Source organism: Schistocerca americana, chromosome X (assembly GCF_021461395.2).
Source record: "Schistocerca americana isolate TAMUIC-IGC-003095 chromosome X, iqSchAmer2.1, whole genome shotgun sequence".
Classification (NCBI taxonomy): Eukaryota; Metazoa; Arthropoda; class Insecta; order Orthoptera; family Acrididae; genus Schistocerca; species Schistocerca americana.
The window spans coordinates 269,177,043-269,195,661 of NC_060130.1; the positions used below are offsets into that span (position 1 = coordinate 269,177,043).

The following is an 18,619-nucleotide window of genomic DNA, read 5'->3' on the forward strand; positions in this document are numbered from 1 at the left end:
ACGCTTTGACCAATGACTGCACTGGAGTAGGTGTGGGACAGTTGTGGATGGGATGACTCCCATCACATGCCCATCTGCTGACTAAGCTATTTCTCTCCTCTTGGTTTTATTATTGACAGTCCAGCTGACATCCATTACATTTTTGGCCTTCTCACATTTGCTTTTCTGAATCTGCCAACTAGAAAATGTTCTTCCTCTGTAACTTGTCTTCACTCTTCACCAGGCTGGCAGAAGTTGCATGTGAGGTAGTGCTTTACTCACCGCTGGATGAGCCCTGGGGGAGATCCCTCATCTGCCTGCATACCACCCTGATCCATACACTTATTTGTAAATTCTTTCTCAGTTTGGCATCAGTGACACGTTCAATGCCTCAGTCTTACTTTCTCTCCATCATGAGAACACGTACGTCATGGACATCTCTAATTCCCTTACCCCCAGATCGAGGAACAGTTGGCTCGTTTTGTCGCTTAAACCCCTAGTCAACCAAGCATCCTTGAACTTGAGGGAGTACCCAGCACAGAAGTACAATTGCAACTGCAACATAAACTTTTGAAAAACTGCCTGGGATATGGAATGGCAGGCTACCACGACCCATAACAAGTTGAGAGCAAGACATGGACCTCCAAGGGAGTGACATACTTCTCTCCAAGCCTCAAGAAAGATGCCATTGTACTGTACCAACTGCATATTGGCCACAACAGACTTAACCCATGAGCTCGTTTTACATCAAGAGGAATTCTGTGTAGCTGTGGTAGTCATTTCACAGTCGTTCATATTCTCACAGTGTGTGTCCTGCCGGCCGATCTGAGATGAGCAGTTAACCTGTCTTCCTCTTTACTTCAGAGACTTGTGGGCGGTATGCTAGCAGCTACCAAACAGTCATACATTTCCTGAGGGAAAGCAGATTTTATTACAAAATTTAATGCACCTCGGTGTCTGTTCGTTGTGGCAGGATTACCTCTTGCGTAGTTCTCTACAGTTTGTACAGTCTCTATTTTTGTATAACATGTTAGTTTCTCACCCTATTTTAGTTGCACTGACTATGACAATCCTTCATGGTATATCTTTCAGTGACCAGCTACGGTTTTAGCTGCCTGGATTTTATCTCAATTTTAACTATCTAGCTAACATTACTATCATGTACAGGATGGTTATAATTAAACTATAACTACTTGAGCCAGTGTAGACAGAAAGCCATATACTGTACAGGTTTCTAACTTTATAGAAATGACACTATGAGTCACAGGATGTGCATTTTTAGTAGTGTTAGTGTTATCACTTGCTGTTAAGTGCTGGCGCTGGTACAGTAACATAGGGTTGAAATACAAGCATCAGCATGTGTTACAGTTGCAGACAGTCAACACGGGTCTGGACAAGGTGGGAGGAGGTCTTTGCTCGTAAAGCTGTTTTTAGCAAAACAGCAGCAGTAGTGCTGCTGCTCTTCGCCAGTATCGATGCATTAAAGGAAAACGAAGAGGTCCTCTTTCCAGGCTGATGTTGAAGAACATGAATCGGAAGTTTGAATTAATTGGTGACGTGGGGATTGCTTCTGGGAGAGAACAGTGGCCAGTTGTGCCATAAATCATTGGAATTACTTTTGCCTTGGCTGAGAATGCTGGACACAATGTGCAATCTTCAAGCAGTGCGTGAGTTGTGTCATGACATCTGAACATCCCATGGTCGAAAAGTGCTGTGAACAATTATGAAATGGTATCTGTACAAACTTCACATTACTCAATAACCTGTGCGACATGACACATTTAACTTTTGCCACATGATGCAGACATTCGAGTGGACATTGCTCTTCCGTTTCTTGCAAGGATTGAAGTTTACTGCAGCCTTGGAATATTTTGTAGAGTGATGAAGCCCACTTTATGCTCACTGGAGCAGTGAACAGTCACAATTGTCGCATTTGGGGTTCATCACCACCAATGCACGTTCATGAAGTTCCCTGGCATAGTGAACGCACCAGTGTGTGGTGTGACTTCACAGCACAATTCGTGACTCACCCATTTTTCTTTGAGGAATTCGGATCGCAAGGACAAAAGGCATGTAGCATGATCGGAACACATTACGGTGATCTACTTTGCCAACATCTGATCCCTGCTCTGTGGGAGAAGAGGTGCTTTGGAATCAACTGTTTTCATGCATGATGGAGCTTCACATCAGAGTGATCATGAGGTTAATCATTGACTCTGTAATACATTTGAAGAAAACCGAATCATTGGCCTATCGTTCGAAACTGCTTGGCCACTAAGATTAGCAGATTTGAACCCATGTGATTTCTGGCTGTAGGGTTACCTGAAGTCCAGGGTTTATGAGTGGGACACTAACACACATTGGAGGTTGAAGATGAGCATGACAAGGGAGGTAGCCAACATCCCACCTGAGATGTTATGGGCAGCAATGGAGCAACTTCTAGTGCAGTTCCAGATCTTCGTCACATTGAGCAATGTTTGTAACCTGAACGGAAAAGTGGTACACAATTAACAAATGTAACCTCTCATGTGGAAATTAAAATATTTCTTGCAGTGGCTTATTCATTATTTCTCTTCAGCATGTCATTACAATGTTTCCACAAAGTTCCATTGCCCTATGATTACTTGTTTTTGTGGGAGTCCTCTCAAGTAACAAGAGTTAAATTATAACCACCCTGTCCATTTACAACTGTGATGACATGGTCACAGACCCTGAAGCTGACAATTCTCCTCTTTTTATCTCAAATCTTTATACATTGCTTTCCTGTGAATCGAGGGGCTAATTATCAAGAAGTTTAATCCATTTAAACCCATAATCATAATTATATAAAATTCTGGGATTAGCTTGATAACGTGACTTCTGACAAATCGGGAAAAAATTATGTATATTGAAATAAAACTTGTAACAGGAAATGCCATGATTTGTCAACTTCTGTTGAACAGCAGTTGAAGTCTCGAATTTATTTGTATCCAGTGAGGCTTTATCATCAAAAACCCGTAAACTGGCTCTGTTATCTTAGCTTTTAAATTATCTTGCTTGTTACACCAAACTTAGGAATAAGTGTTTAATAGTTGTGTATCAATTTTGAATCTAGTAAAATATAAAGAATACTTTTTCAAAAACGTGTCAATTGTCTAGATCACATACGTATATAAGATTTTTTACATTTTAACAAATTACTTGAGATTAAGTTCTCTTTGTTTGAAAATGTCAGTCATTACTGATTTCAAACCTCTTAAAAAATGGGAGTGCAAGAATAAGCAAAAACATCACCTTGTAGGTCCAATAAATGGTCAATTTGTGACATTTTCAGAAATATGGCACTAACATCCTATATGCAGAAAGTTTTCTAAGAATTGGTTTAGCCAAACTTAGTTATTTTCAAGGGAGATTATCATTTAGTGCCATTTATCAGAACACATGCAAATGCTGATGAAAAGTTTTTGCTTGAGTAAACTTCACACAGTCTTCAAGCTGAGAAACACCAATCAGCTAATCTATATTCTCACGAATAATCAAAATTACTGCAGCCTCTCCCCCCCCCCCCCCTCTTCACATTTTGGAAAGTAATTTATGATCCCAGTGCACAACAGAGGCCATTAAATGTGAAGTGCTCAATCTGTATTTGATCAGGTCCAGTGTGGTGAGTACCATGACACTTCTGCTTTAATTTCTGCTTAAATTCTTTGGGTTATGAACCTCTGCTGTCATTGGTGGAAAGGTTGGGTGGCAGTCACTGGTTGTTTGCTGATGATCCTGTGGTGTACAGTAAGGTGTTGAAGTTGAGTGACTGTAGGAAGATACAAGATGACTTAGACAAAATTTCCAGTTGGTGTGATGAATGACAGCTCTAAATGTAGGAAAATGTAAGTTATGCAGATGAGTAAGAACAAAAAACCTGTAATGTTTGGGTACAGTATTACTAGTGTCCTGCTTGACCCAGTCAAATTGTTTAAATATTTGGACATAACTTTGCAAAGTAATATGAAATGGAACGAGTATGTGGGAACTGTGTTAGGGAAGACGAATGGTCAACTTCAGTTTATTGGGAGAATTTTAGGGAAGAGTGGTTCACCTGTAAAGGAGACCATATAAAGAATGCTCGTGAGTACTGTTAGAGTGCTTGGGATCCGTACCAGCTCAGATTGCAAGAAGACATCAAAGCAATTCAGAGGCGGGCAGCTAGATTCAGTACCAGCAGTTTCGAATAACACATCTTACAGAGATGCTTTGGGAACTCAAATGGGAATCTCTGGAGGGAAGACAACATTCTTTATTAGAAACAATATTGAGAAAATTTAAAGAACCAAAGAACCAGCATTTGAAGCTGACTGCCAGACGTTTCTACTGCCGCCAACATACATTGCATGCAGGGGCCACGAAGATAAGATATGAGAAATTAGGGCTCATGTGAAGGCATATAGACAGTTGTTTTTCCCTTGCTCTATTTGTGAGTTGAACAGGAAAGGAAATGACTAGTAGTGGCACAGGGTACCCTGTGCTATGCACAGTATGGTGGTTTGCAGAGTATCTGTGTGGATGTAGACATAGACAGTTTCTCAGTAATCATCTCTTCTGTACTGTGGTTGGTACCAGCCCCTGTTTGTTTTTGGCCCCATTTCCTCCTATTTGTTTTTGATTCTGCGTCCTCTAGTTGGAAAAAATTATCCTCCATACCCTCTTACAGTGGCTCTTCTTTCTCTAATGTGCTGTTAGTGTTTGGTACAAATTCCACTCCTACAACTTTTTCACCTTGTAAAAATAAAATATAAATTTTAGTTAAATGTCAAACTATCTGCCTACGTAGTGCTAAATAACTTGGAAAAAAAACCCTCAAACTCGCCACCTTTTTTACTGATTTCTCCAATCTTACATCTCAGCTGCCCACCTCATGTCTCTTCATTGCTCTGATTTTACAAATTTCACATCAGACCTCCCATGCTGCCAAGACATCGTTTCTTTCTGGAGTGACACTTTCTGTCCTGTCTGTAACTGCATCTTGATGAACACTGTCAAACAGATCATCTAGAGTATACACGAAAGACAATACTTCTGACACTGGGCAGTGCCTAAAGTTGCAGCAGTAATTATTTTCTTATTCTGTTTCACTTGACACATACTATAAAATAAGCTGCATAAGATTTTACAAGTAGAAGGTAATGTACTGCCATAGATTTGATGTGACAGTTAAAACAGTCATAACATTAACTCGTTCTTTTTGATGCTTTAGAAGTCAAAGCTAGATCCATTGTTCTTTAAACATCACAGGAAAAAAATGCACTAAACAAACTTCACTGTTTGAATACTTGTAATGAAATGCAGATACAAAGTGTAATATATACACGCTTCCAATGTGCGTTCTCCGCTATGTCGCCAAACACGGATGTGAACCTGGATTCATCCGAAAAAATGGCATTTTGCCATTCGTGCACCCAGGATCGTTGTTGAGTACGCCATCGCAGGCACTCCTGTTCGTAATGCAGTGTCAAGGGTAACCGCAGCCATGGTCTCCGAGCTGATAGTCTATGCTGCTGCAAACATCGTCGAACTGTTGACTCAGGGATCGAGACGTGGCTGCACGATCTGTTACAGCCATGAGGATAAGATGCCAGTCATCTCTACTGCTAGTGATACGAGGCCATTTGGATCCAGCACTGTGTTCCGTATTACCCTCCTGAACCCACCAATTCCATATTCTGCTAGCAGTCATTGCATCTCGACCAACACGAACAGCAATGTCGCGATACGATAAACCGCAATCACGATAGGTTACAATCTGACCCTTATCAAAGTCGGAAACGTGATGGTACGCATTTCTCCTTCTTACACAAGGCATGACAACAACATTTCACCAGGCAACGCCAGTCAACTGCTGTTTGTGTATGAGAAATTGGTTGGAAACTTTCCTCATGTCAGCATGTTGCGAATGCTCTGAAAAGCTAATCATTTGCATATCACAGCATCTTCTTCCTGTCGATTAAATTTCGCATCTGTAGCATGTGATCTTCATGGTGTAGAAATTTTAATGGCCAGTAGTGTATTAACTTGTGCACAGGAGGACAAAGTTTTTGTCTTTAGCAGAGCCTTCTGATTTTACAGGGGTTATGTCTATTACATGCCTGCCCATACAACGTTGTGGTATGTTTTAAAATTACAATTAAGAGCAGAGTTGTCATTCACTTGTCCCTTATTTCTATGAACATATCTGTAGTTACTGCATTTTTTTGTTAAAAAAAAATCAACACTTTGGGATCAGGCAGCCTTGGAGGCCCGTGATAAAACATGAGGTATAGCAGCACCTTTTGTAGCCAATCCATCATCAAGACAGGTCATTGCCAATAAATGCCGATATATGCAGGAGCTAGTGCAGTGGTGCTATGTCTTAAAGAAAAACTAATTTTTTGGCATTTTCTTGCAGTTGAGGAAAATCCTAATTTTCAACATTCCCAGGTACATAATTTCTGTAACAATCTGTTCCACAACAAAAATGACTATATATATTTTCTCATGAAATGACGCAAAACACTTGAAGTTTTCGAAAGTCTTGTGCTATGTCACGTGGCTGCCGTGTTCCCTACATTATTACATTCTGTTGGTTCGCTTTTCCACTCATTGCTGAACACTAAATGTGAATGAAAATTGTTATCTTCCATCTCCATGTAGAGAATGAAGACATAGAACTCTACATGTTGTTTGTTGCCATCAGAAAGGACTTACAACAGTGGAATCTGGTTTGGTTTAAAAGACAAACATGGCTGGAAAAAAGGGATAAAAAATGCCAGATACAGATATAATAAATAAATGCGTAACTATTGGGTGGCACAAGGAATAGACTTCTGTGGACTACACACAAAACTTTATTGATTGTTCTCTATGTCTTCAGTGAGCATATAGAGGTGACCTGTGAATTTCCCCTTACATAAATAACCTGTTTCTCGAAACTGCTGGTGCCATTGTCAAGTGCTTCGAGCTGTAGGAGGTGCAATACTGTATTCTATGGGTAACAAATGAACCAACGAGGTAGCTAGTAGCTAGCTAGATAGCCACGCCAGAAAGATTCTCTACAAGCAGTCACACAGATTGGCAACTTATAAATAGTGCAAAGGTAAAATTTTAATTTCGATGCAAAAGTTCCCTTCATGTAGGAGTGGAATTGTGTGAATCATTTTCAAACATTCTGTTTATGTTGGAGCAAAAATCTAATGAGAATAATATTTGAAGGCAATAAAATTCCCTTTAGAATTAGATGAGTTTCAGTTTCCAAGGAAGATTATTTTCCATTTTTTGCAAGAACAGATTTTGTCTTCCTAAAAAACATCACCTTTGTTTCTCAGTGACTCGTATGTGAACACTGTAAAGTTGTGCCTGAAACTTTCCAACCTCATATTCAGGGCAGTTGGCAACTGTGCAGGGCATTCCCCAGAACATAGGTTGCAAAATCTCCATTTATTTGTAAATACTGTATTGCTATTGTTTTTCTCTTCTAATCGTGTTTGGGAGAGGTAAACAAAACATTTGATGATCATATCCTTTCTTGGCAAGACTTTTCACAATTATCAAGTAGAAGGAATGTACTTGAGTGTCGGGCATAATAAAGGCATGTATCAGCATATTGGAATTTTTGTATATGTTGCTTGACAATTTACACTCTGAACATACAACAAGCCCTTGTACCACAATGGACTTTCCTGCATGTTTTCTGCATGTGCATGTTTTACTCAGTGACAGCCTGTGCTTGAGCCAGAGGAGACCACTGTCTTGGTGTGCTAGTGTCCAGGATGTGTGCAATGTGTGATTGCAACTCACAAACTCTGTGGATGAAATGACTGCACATTCTCACGACAGAGGATGCACTACAGAGTGGGTAATGCATCAAATAATGTAGAGCAGCAAATGCAGGGTGATACAAGAACAGTCTGATGCCTTTGTTGAAGCAGTTAAAAATTATAAATTATTGTATGGAAATATGCTTGTACTGTTCGTAGTAATTTTTGTAATATAAAGTGTGACTCAAATAAAAAGTATGATAAAAAGTATTTAAAACAGATGAAATTGATAGATATGAGTTTGTTTGTGTGTGTGTGTGTGTGTGTGTGTGTGTGTGTCAGAGTATCATGAGTTCTGATGACATAAAGCAACTGACATTCCTTTGGAAATGTTTTTTACTTCAGTGATCACAAATAAATAGCCATAAATTATTGACAGCAGTCAACAGTAAAATTATTCAGATGTAAATTGTACTGGGTTTTTCATTCCCCTTACATTATACTTTTATGTAGATCTGAAGATGGTCAGTGCTGATTGGAGCTGATGATCTGAGGATATTTATTTGCTTTCATTGAATGTAAATAAAATGAGAATTTCTTTCACTTCTTAGATTTCTATGTTTTTCACCACAGTGACACGTAAGTCACTTCTTTATTTGTGTCTTGGCATATTATTTGTGTAGCGGCATATTATTTGTGTATCTTGTGTTTTCACTTTATTACAGAACACTTTATACTTCAGTCAAAGTATAAAGTTATCATCTAGATGAAGATTAGTTTGAACACAGTAATTCTTAACTAAGCATGGCAAAGTTAGGATGTGTAAGGGATTGGATCTTGAACCTTTGGATTTACCGTGCCCACACAGCCATTGAGTCACACTTTTTTTCGTATATCTTTCTGACACAGTTTATGCTTGGAATCCATTTTGTATTATAATTGTAATATTTGAGTAGGTAATATCTATTGGAGGCTGTTTCAAATCTGCCCATGATGATAAGATTGCCTGCAAGTGCTGACTACTCATGCACTTGTTGATGCATGTGACAAGCTGCCTGGCTTGTCCTTTCCACACATAATGAAATCATAGTACATTTTTCTCGAGTTTTTATGATGTCAGACATTCAACAATAATTCAAGGCTTTTCGAATGTTGTGGAAACAGCTTATTGTGATTTAATGTTACAGGTGCCTGGTAAGGTGTATTTATAGAGAACGTTCTTAATGTGCTCTTTGTGATTCAGAAAAAAATCCCCTTCCTAATGGAAATTAAAGTAGAGGCTGAGTTAACATTGAGAGATGATAAATGGATAGTGGGCTTGGCTTTTCTTGTTGATATAATAAGGCATTTAAATAACTTACGTTTGTTAGCTTAAGGAAAGAATCTGCTGATCGTTAACACTAGAATCGCGTCACTTTTTATTTACCTCAAATTGGGACAGAGATCAAATTAACCACAGTGGCAAAGTTACCCATTTTTCTATTTACACTGATCAGCCAGAATATTATGACCACCTAATTAATAGCCAGTATGTCCATCTTTTGCATGGATAATATCGGCAACACATATTGGCATGGGAGCAATGAGGCCTCAGTAGGTCACTGGAAGGAGTTGGCACCACATCTGCACACAGAAGTCACCTGATTCCCATAAATTCTGGGGGGGGGGGGGTTCCCATAAATTCGGGTGGGTGGGGTGGGGGTGGGGGGGAGATCGTGATGAGCTCTGACACCACATTCAGTCACATCCCAGATGTGTTCAATCGGGTACAGATCTGGTGAGTTTGGGGGGTGGGGGGTGGGGGGGTCAATTGGAAATGACCACTGTGTTCCTAGAACCACTCCACCTCACTCCTGGCCTTGTGACATAGCACATTATCTTATTGAAAAATGCCATTGCCGTCAAGAAAAACGATCATTATGAGTGGGTGTATGTGGTCTGCAACTGGTGTATGATACTCCTTGCCCAACATGCTGCCTTGCATGGCTCCACTGGACCCATGGATCCCCAAGTAAATGTTCCCCAGTGCTGAATCTAGCCACTGCCAGCTTGTCTTCGTCCCGCAGTACAGGTGTCAAGGAGCTGTTCTCCTGGGGAAGACGACAGATTCGCACCCTCTCATTGGCATGATTAAGAAGATATTGTTATTCATCAGTGTCGATGGTCACATAGCCATTTCAGTCATATTTGCCACTATCATGGTGTTAATATTGGCACATGCATGGATCGTCACCTGTGGAGGCCCATTGTCAGCAGTGTACAGTGTACTGTGTGTTCAGACACTCTTGTACTCTGCCAAGCATTAAAGGCTGATGTTAGTTCCACCACAGTTTGCTGCCTGTCCTGTTTTACCAGTCTGTCCAGCCTACGACATCCATCGTCTGTAATGAGGGGTGGCCACCCAGCCCCACAATATCCAGGCTTTGTTTCACCTTGGTTTCACCGCATGATCAAGACACTCACCACAGCACTCTCCAAACACCTGACTAGTCACACAGTTTTCAAAATGCTTGTGTGGCACTGCTATTGCCTGGATGGGTTTATATTGATGGTAGTAGGTTGATGGTCATAATGTTGTGGCTGATAAGTGTAGTTGTAAAAAGGAACTTTGTTTATGAAAAGACTTTGAATCTGCACATTGTTTTCATTAGTAGTTAATTTTTATTTGTGATTGTATTCATTTTGAAATAAGGCTACATTAGAAAATAAAATTGTTTTTCCTTATTATTGTGAGTACTGATTGCAACCAATGCAGTGCTATGAGATTACTGTCACATTTTTTTCGCTCACGGGTTTGTTCCTGGTGTCACATGTATCAGTTGTGTTGTTCTTGCATTTTGACACACTGCATTGCTGTCAACATTACTTACTCACTGATTCATCCCCATTATTTCACCTGCTGATTGCAGGAAACACTTTTTGGCAATTATTTTTCAAGTGTTTATGTCTTAGTTATTGACTGAAATGCTGCAGAAACTGCATACAGCTGATAGCTGTTGCTACAACTGCTCCTTAAAGAATGCATGCATTATTCCTGCAGAGTCCAGTTTAAAACACTAGAATTGCCCATCTCCATGAAGTTGCTTTCATTAAGTATTTTCAACCATCTGGTCCAGTATGCACACTTCAGATCTGGTTTTATACAAAAATTCTACAGTTTCTGGATGATGATTTGAATAATGAAGCATGCTAGGAACATGAACATTTTTATTTTTCTTTCCATTATAAATGGGCAAGATTCTCGCTCCGTGCTTCATTACAGTAAATGGTGGTGCTTTTGATATTCTTACTAGTGTTGGTATTTCTTTTCTTGAACTGTTGGGTGTGTGCACTACACTTATACCTTTACTCTTCAATATTTCAGCAAGGTGCAAAGATGTGAAAAAATTATCTGTTGTCACATTCCTTTCCCTTCTTAGGAATGGATTCCATAAGCTTCGTGACAACATATTAAGAAAAGGTTTGATTCTCTGGTCGATGTTCATCCTTTTCCCAGGTATGTACTGGTGTGTTGAACAAATATCTGGTGTTTACATCAGGTGAACCAAAATTTGATGCCACTATTCAATTTATTAGGCATGTAATTCCTAACCTTCCCTTCGTGGGAAATGGCTGCTCATCAGTTGCGATATTTTGTCTTGGACATTAAAGCAGAAAACAATTTTCAACAAAATTATTCCAGACATTTGACACAAAAGCAAAGTTGTGGGTTTTGTGTCTTATTGGCCTTGACTCCTTGATATAAAAGCATACAAAATTCATAATGTATGTAAATCTCTCTCCTGAAACATAAGCTAAAGAAAATGTGACCCCTGGTTTTCTCATCAATAGCTGTCAGTATTTATATCAGAACATACAACCAAGTGCTTTTTGTATAGTGAGACACAATAATCAGCTCAGAAGCTGTAGCATACATCATGTCAGAGCCACATGCAAAAAAACTGAACATTTGCATTACCCTCAGTGAAATGGTATGTAAAGAAATGTTAAGGGTATAGTAAAAGTTAACACACAGTAAAGTTCACTAGTGTCTTGAAAGAATGCTTCAAGGTCTGTATTGTGTCAGAAACTAAAAGTAAATATTTTGTACTCTTTTTTTTTCATTTTCACCGCATAGTGCATCTCTGCCAGTTCAATTACTGATAATTCTCATTGTACTAAAGAACTGATGTTTTAGCACCATGAACTTGTTTGTGACTTACATGTCACGATAATACCAAGTGACAAAGAAAAGCAACTGACGTAACATTGATGAGGTATGTCCACAAAGTAAGTTCCGTTTGGTTATATAAAACAAATGTGTACAAATACAGAAAAAAATATGTATTGTACAAAAATCTACAACTGTTAAACTACTTTTCTACATAGCTTCCGAAATTTTGTAGGCGCTGGCACAAGTTTTTGTATGCCTTCTTCATAGAAGGTTGCCGCCTGTGTATTCAGCAATTTGCTAACATGTTCTTTCAGCCCATCATCGTTGTAGTGTTAACCACCAAGGACCGATTTTAGCTATTAGAAGAGATGAAAGTCGCAAGGAGCGAGGTCCGGGCTGTACGGTGGATGATTAAATGCGTCCCAGTGAAATTCCTGTAAGAGTTGTTTGGTCACATTCACCGTATGAGGTCAGGCATTATCGTGGAAAAAAACACCACCTTTTGACAGTAATCCTCGGCACTTGTTCTGTATTGCGCGGCACACTTTCTTAATGGTCTCGCAGTAACCATGTGCATTGATTGGTTGGCCTCATGGTAAAAAATCAATCAGCAAAATGCCTTTTCTGCCCCAAAAAAAGGATGCACATGACTTTTCGAGGTGTCAAGATTTGCTTAGGCTTAACCTTCGTTGGGGATGAAGTGTGGTTCCATTCCATCGATTGCTGTTTTGTTTCAGGGATGTCGTACGATACCCAAGTTCCATCCCCTGTGACTATCAGAGAAAGAAAATCATTGCCTTCTTCATTGTAGCATGCCAAAAACTGAAGTGCACTGCCCATCCATTGTTTCTTGTGTTGTTCAGTAAGAATTCTGGGTACCCAATGTGAGCAAAGTTTTCGAAATTTCAGTTTTTCAGTAACAATTTCATGAATTAGTGATCATGAGATTTGTAGAACTTCCATACCAAGGGCACGACATGTAAACTTATGGTTGTGCTTAATCTTCTCTTCAGTTGTGTGAACCAGTTCATCAGTAAGTGCAGACAAGCGTCCACTTTGTTCTTCATCGTGCGCTTGATCACGTCCTTCATTGAATAGTCTGACCCATCTTGTGACCATTGAATCACTCATAGCATTTTGTCCGTAAACCTCGCAGATTTGCCAATGAATTTCCTTTGCTTTAACTTTCTTTGCATTTAGAAAATGAATCACAGATCTGATTTCACACGCGGTGGCATTTTCAATTATGGCTGACATTATAAAGAAGGACTAGAAAGCACACTTCGGCAGCAGCAATCTGAAAATGGTGTACATTTCTTTTCCTTGAGTCACAGTTACTGCCGCCCATGCTAGGAACTACAATCGTAGTGCTGCCGTGGATAGAAATAGAAATGGAACTTACTTTGTGGACGACCTTCATATATTTGGTGGCTCAATCTATTTTTTTGTACAACAATTTTCCATCATGGGGAGAATAGAAAGTGTAGAAAGGGCCCAGTGTTATAAACCAACACTGGAAAAAGTTTTGATATTGTGGTAGCTGAACCTCTGAACCAGGTACTTTGTCCCTCTAAAATAAAAATAAATATCGTGTTTCACAAACATAATAAAATGGCTTGGTGGCTCACTGGATTAGTGTCAGATCACAAATCCAGATGTCACTCCTAGGATCCTTGACATCTTGCAGTTATTTGTTTCTGTGAAAAAGCCAAGTTACACTAGGTTTTGAAATTAATGTTAAACTGTCTGGTAATTCACTTCAAATACTTGCAGAAGGCAAGGATGTACCACCTCCAATAGGATCAAACCTAGTAAAGCACTGTGGCGTTCAAACTAGTCTTCAGATCGATGACTACTTTATCTTTACTAAAATAAAATGATTGTATTTTTTCATTTTCATTAGCCAGCATTGTTTATGCGCAGTTGTGAATGCCTGTCCAAGAGCTCATGTTTATTCAGAGGTTCCTATGGGCCTTACCAATCCCATGCCATCTGGAATATTGTGTTCTGTAGGATTCACTTTAATGAGGGTTTTTTTTTTTTTTTTTTTTAGTTATCAATTCTTCCACTTTCCATATTTCCCAATCATTTAATATGTACATAATAAATTTTTTTGACCAATAAACAGTATTTACAGTTAACATAATGGATGTTATACAAACACTTTTAAGATAATGGAAGATAATCAAAGATGTTTGAGAGCTTGCTGACTGCCAGCTATGCATAATAACTGTAAGATTTTTGATAGAGGATGCAGTGAATGAGTATGGCACTTGAAGTTGTCCAACATACACAGATGGATTCACGTCTAAGGATTTCAATGGGTAGGAGAACACTTGCGTATTATGCATGTGCTTTGCCAATCTGTGTCGATACGTTTCCAGCCAGTATTACTGGCTGTATGGCTATTCTGATAGATACAGTCAACTTCAGAGGAGAAATTTAGCTTGCGTTAGTTTGCATTATATGCAACTGTGAATTTATGACTGAGTTGGTTGAGAGGACCTGTAGCATCCATAAAAGAAAGTGGCAGATCCCAACTTGGTGTAAGCTAGTTATCTCATAAAATGACCTGCATAAATTTCTCAAACCTTGATGTTATTGCCATCAGCTGCATCTTCCAGAAGTCATGGCAGTGTTCTTCTTCTGCTGTTTGAACAGCACTATGCATACATTCATACCAGCACAAAACAGAGGAAAGTGAATCACTAGAGAAGGCAAACCTTTTATTCCCAGCAGACGTGGTCAGCTGTACATCTTCATTAGCATTCAGTGACCATTCCCGTGAACAATATTGTTCACAAGTGTATTTATGTATGCACCTGATAGCCCCTGTAGAATTTGATGACTAGTTGGTCCACTGTGACATCTCAGTTGTCCATCACATATAAATGGCTTGTGGTGCTTGATATGTGGAATATTTCTGCTAGTTTTTATTTGTTCACTCATAATTCTTGCATGCAGTTTGTTTACAAAGTGTCCTGTTTCATAAATATTGATGTCCTTGAGCTGAAAGCCAGTTGTTACATGTTTTTACAACCCTTACTTCTTTCCCCTATGACATCTGTTCCTTTTAGATGGTCCTGTTACATCCTTCAGAGACCAGTTGTGCCATGTCGGTACATGTCACTGTGTTTCAAGAGCTATATGCTGTCATCCACAAATTTGGAGATGATGATAATGTGGTTCAATAGTGCAAAAGTTAACAACAATGCTGGTTATGTTCCTGTGTAATGAGATTATTGTATGTGGTCATACAGCTATAATGTATTCCAAAAGGGTATTGTATGAGTTGAAGAAAATTTGCACACTATACAGTGGTCTGCATTTATCATTTTTCCACTGAAACACTGTCACACAGTTTCATTCTGTACATGAGAACCAAAATGGATTTTGCATAGATATTGGCACACAGTTACATATAAGATTTTGGCTTCTCTGTACATATTTGTAGAGTGACAAGATAGCAAGAGGCATGACATTTTTTTCTGTTACACCAGTGACAATAAAAGTATTATGTTCTACCCATTGCTATTGAGCTTGAATAAAAGTATTATGTTCTAAACATTGCTGTTGAGCTTCATCACACAGTTGTGCCAGTCATTTTGTAGCAGAGACTATGTAAATAAATGTTTTGTAACTGAAATGTAGTGTTCTTGTAATTGTTGGAGGCAATATTGATGTAATGAATAAGTGAAATAATAGTAACTGAGTATTGAACAGTTACATTGATCCTTCTGGCTGTTTTTTGTGCACATAAATGAAAAGCGGCCAGTAGTAACTTCATGTATCCTACCATATTAAACAGGACTGAAGAGAGGAAGTCTTACTAATATTGTGTGGCATCTTCATATCACCTGCCAGCTTCCAAGCTGATGCAGTCCCTGTTGTGTTCCCTTGTCTGGTAACATTTCTGCATACAGTGAACTGGATTGGTTGATTACTGTGTATAGAATTTCCAACTAGTTATAAACTTTCAACACATCTGGAGATGCCATCAGTTGACTGGGCAGCATTGCTTCAGTCCACACCAGTGATCTGGATGTTGAGAGGGAAACTGTTATCCAGTATTGTATTCAAATTAATGGAAGGCCGAAGGTGTTTGCCTGAACCAAAGAGCCAAATAAGCCACTCTTTAGTTAGGTTTTGGGGAGACAGGAGTCAGCAGGTAGTGCAGGAACTGCTGTTTTGTGGTCAGGCTGGTTGAGACTATATCACTAGTGAGATGACAGGCAAGAAGGATCTTTGGGAGGGGGGGGGAGATTATGTGGGAAGCATCATGGTCTTGATCTTTGTAATGTCAGAAGATTACACCTGTCACCAGTGTCCACGCTTATGATGATGATGATTTAAAGTATCTTTTTGGGAATAGCTTAATGACTCTTGCTCCACAAAGTTAGCTCCTATGGTGGGAGCGGCATAGGCATTCCTTCTCATACCATGTGACTGCACTCGTGGCATAGGTCGGCTGTTAGACTGATATATGTCTGGAAAGAACAACTGCACTTGGGGAGCAGGTAATGTGTCATGCATCATAACTGGATCCTAACTGTAGCCAAATAACACGAAAGGTACTGGTACTGTGCAACAGCAACACCGATGGAATCAAATACTCAATACAACTATGAAGAAATCAACACACTTATTCGTGGTTGCAGTAAAAATGCCATTGGGAAAGAATGTTAAGTTTGGCAGCTCCCGTTGAGACTAGGAATTCTTTTGAGTCAACAATTACACTAGAAAATGTAGTGCTTTGTAAGGTTGTGTAGCTTTTAATAATGACACCATTAATGTGCAACGTACAGACAGTGGCAGTCTTTTAAGTTCAGTGTTGTTTTCATTTCTCTCTTTGCTTGTGTATTGTTCACCACATATGAAATCTCAACATTCTTAACACCAATAGTAAGGTGCTTAGGACTGTATCAGATGAACTTAACTGTCTGCTGCTTATGGATGAAATGTGGCTAGTCTCATTTCTTAACCTAATGTCGAGTCCTATTGAATGAGAAATCATTTCTTTTTGTGTATATTACATGAAACTTAATATGAAACCAGAGAAGCATTCACAGTTGTGTATTAGTTGTATTATGTGAAATTTATGCAGTTTTGGACCAAGGTTCAGTACATAGTCTCTCTCTCTCTCTCTCTCTCTCTCTCTCTCTGTGTGTGTGTGTGTGTGTGTGTGTGTGTGTGTGTGTGTGAGAGAGAGAGAGAGAGAGAGAGAGAGAGAGAGAGAGAGAGAGAGAGAGATAGCAGGCTAGGATAAATTCACAGATTGTTTCCTTGAAATAGAATATTTCTAAGGCACAGTAGAACCTCATTAATCCAACACCTATGAGGCCGGGAGCATTGTCAATGCAAAAAAGGTCGGATTATCAGAGGTACACTTTTATTGACCCGTAACATCACAAAACATTACAGTATAACTTTAATTTTCAACTAGAAATTCTGTCTAAAATATTGTTACACGTTAAAACAGTAATAAAATGAAAAGAAAACGTTGACGCACAAAAAAATCTTCTATGAATGTGTAATGTACGGTATTGCCTGTACTGTAATATATGTCTGTATTGTGTGGTAAGATATTGTTACTGTGAGTCAAAGTAAATGTAAATGTCGTGTGACTAGGGCCTCCCGTCGGGTAGACCATTCGCCGGGTGCAAGTCTTCCGAGTTGATGCCAGTTCGGCGACTTGCATGTAAATAGGGGTGGAATGATGATGATTAGGACAGCACAACAGCAGTCACTGAGTGGAGAAAATCTCCGACCTATCCGGTAATCGAACCCAGGCCCTTAGGATTGACATTCTGTCTTACTGACCTCTCAGCTATCGGGGACGGACTTGAGTCAAAGTTAAACATCTTTACATACCTTATTACAGTGCTGCATTGACACTGCTGATTTGTACTTAACTGTTTAAAATATGAGAAATCACACCATAAAAATGTTCTGTTCTTAAGCAGAACAAGAAAGTCTGTAATATTTCTTTGCTTAGCAGATGATGATCTTGATTTTTTTTTTTTTTTTTTTTTTTTTTTTTTTTTTTTTTTTTTTTTTTTTGTGTGACATTTACTAATCCATAAAATTTCTATTGTCATGGACATAGAACTGTGTTTAGTGTATTGAAGGGCTATATCAAATTTGTTTTTAGCATGTGATACTTAAACTGTAGATTCATTGTTTTCATTGTCAGCATCGTCTTTCTCATTCTCATTGATTGTTCGAGTTAGTGACAATGATTCAGTTGTCAATTCTACTTCCATTGTGCAGTTAATGTCAGCTGTCCTGATCCACTTACTCAAATCACTGGGCTCAATATCCATTTATAAAGACAGCGTCACATGTTTGTGTTTAGTTGGTGCAATAATTTAGTCTTACATACTTTAATATGTAAGAAAAACACTGTCACTAATTTATGAAACAAATGTGTGCATAATAATTCCCATTAATCGAGTTAGAAACAAGTTATTTCATACTAAAATTGATCACACTATTGCACTAAGCAATAGTCAACTACCTACTGATCCGTATCACAGATGATGAGTCATTGACAAATTCAGACCTGACTGTCGTAGTGGCCTGAGTATGTAAGCAGGCACCGGAAATGGTATGGTCTGACTAAGCAGGGAGTCAGACCATTCGAAGTTGGATTATTGAAGTTCTACTGTATTAATACTTGGAAAGATGCACCACAATACCTTACTATGAAATGGTAGAAAGA

At 39.0% G+C, this 18,619-nt stretch overlaps 1 protein-coding gene across 1 annotated transcript in view; it reads left to right on the forward strand.

The window, feature by feature from the left end:
- The window catches only part of LOC124555535, a 319,899-nt gene that overhangs the window by 142,687 nt on the left and 158,593 nt on the right, over positions 1 to 18,619 (forward strand). The window lies entirely within an intron of this gene.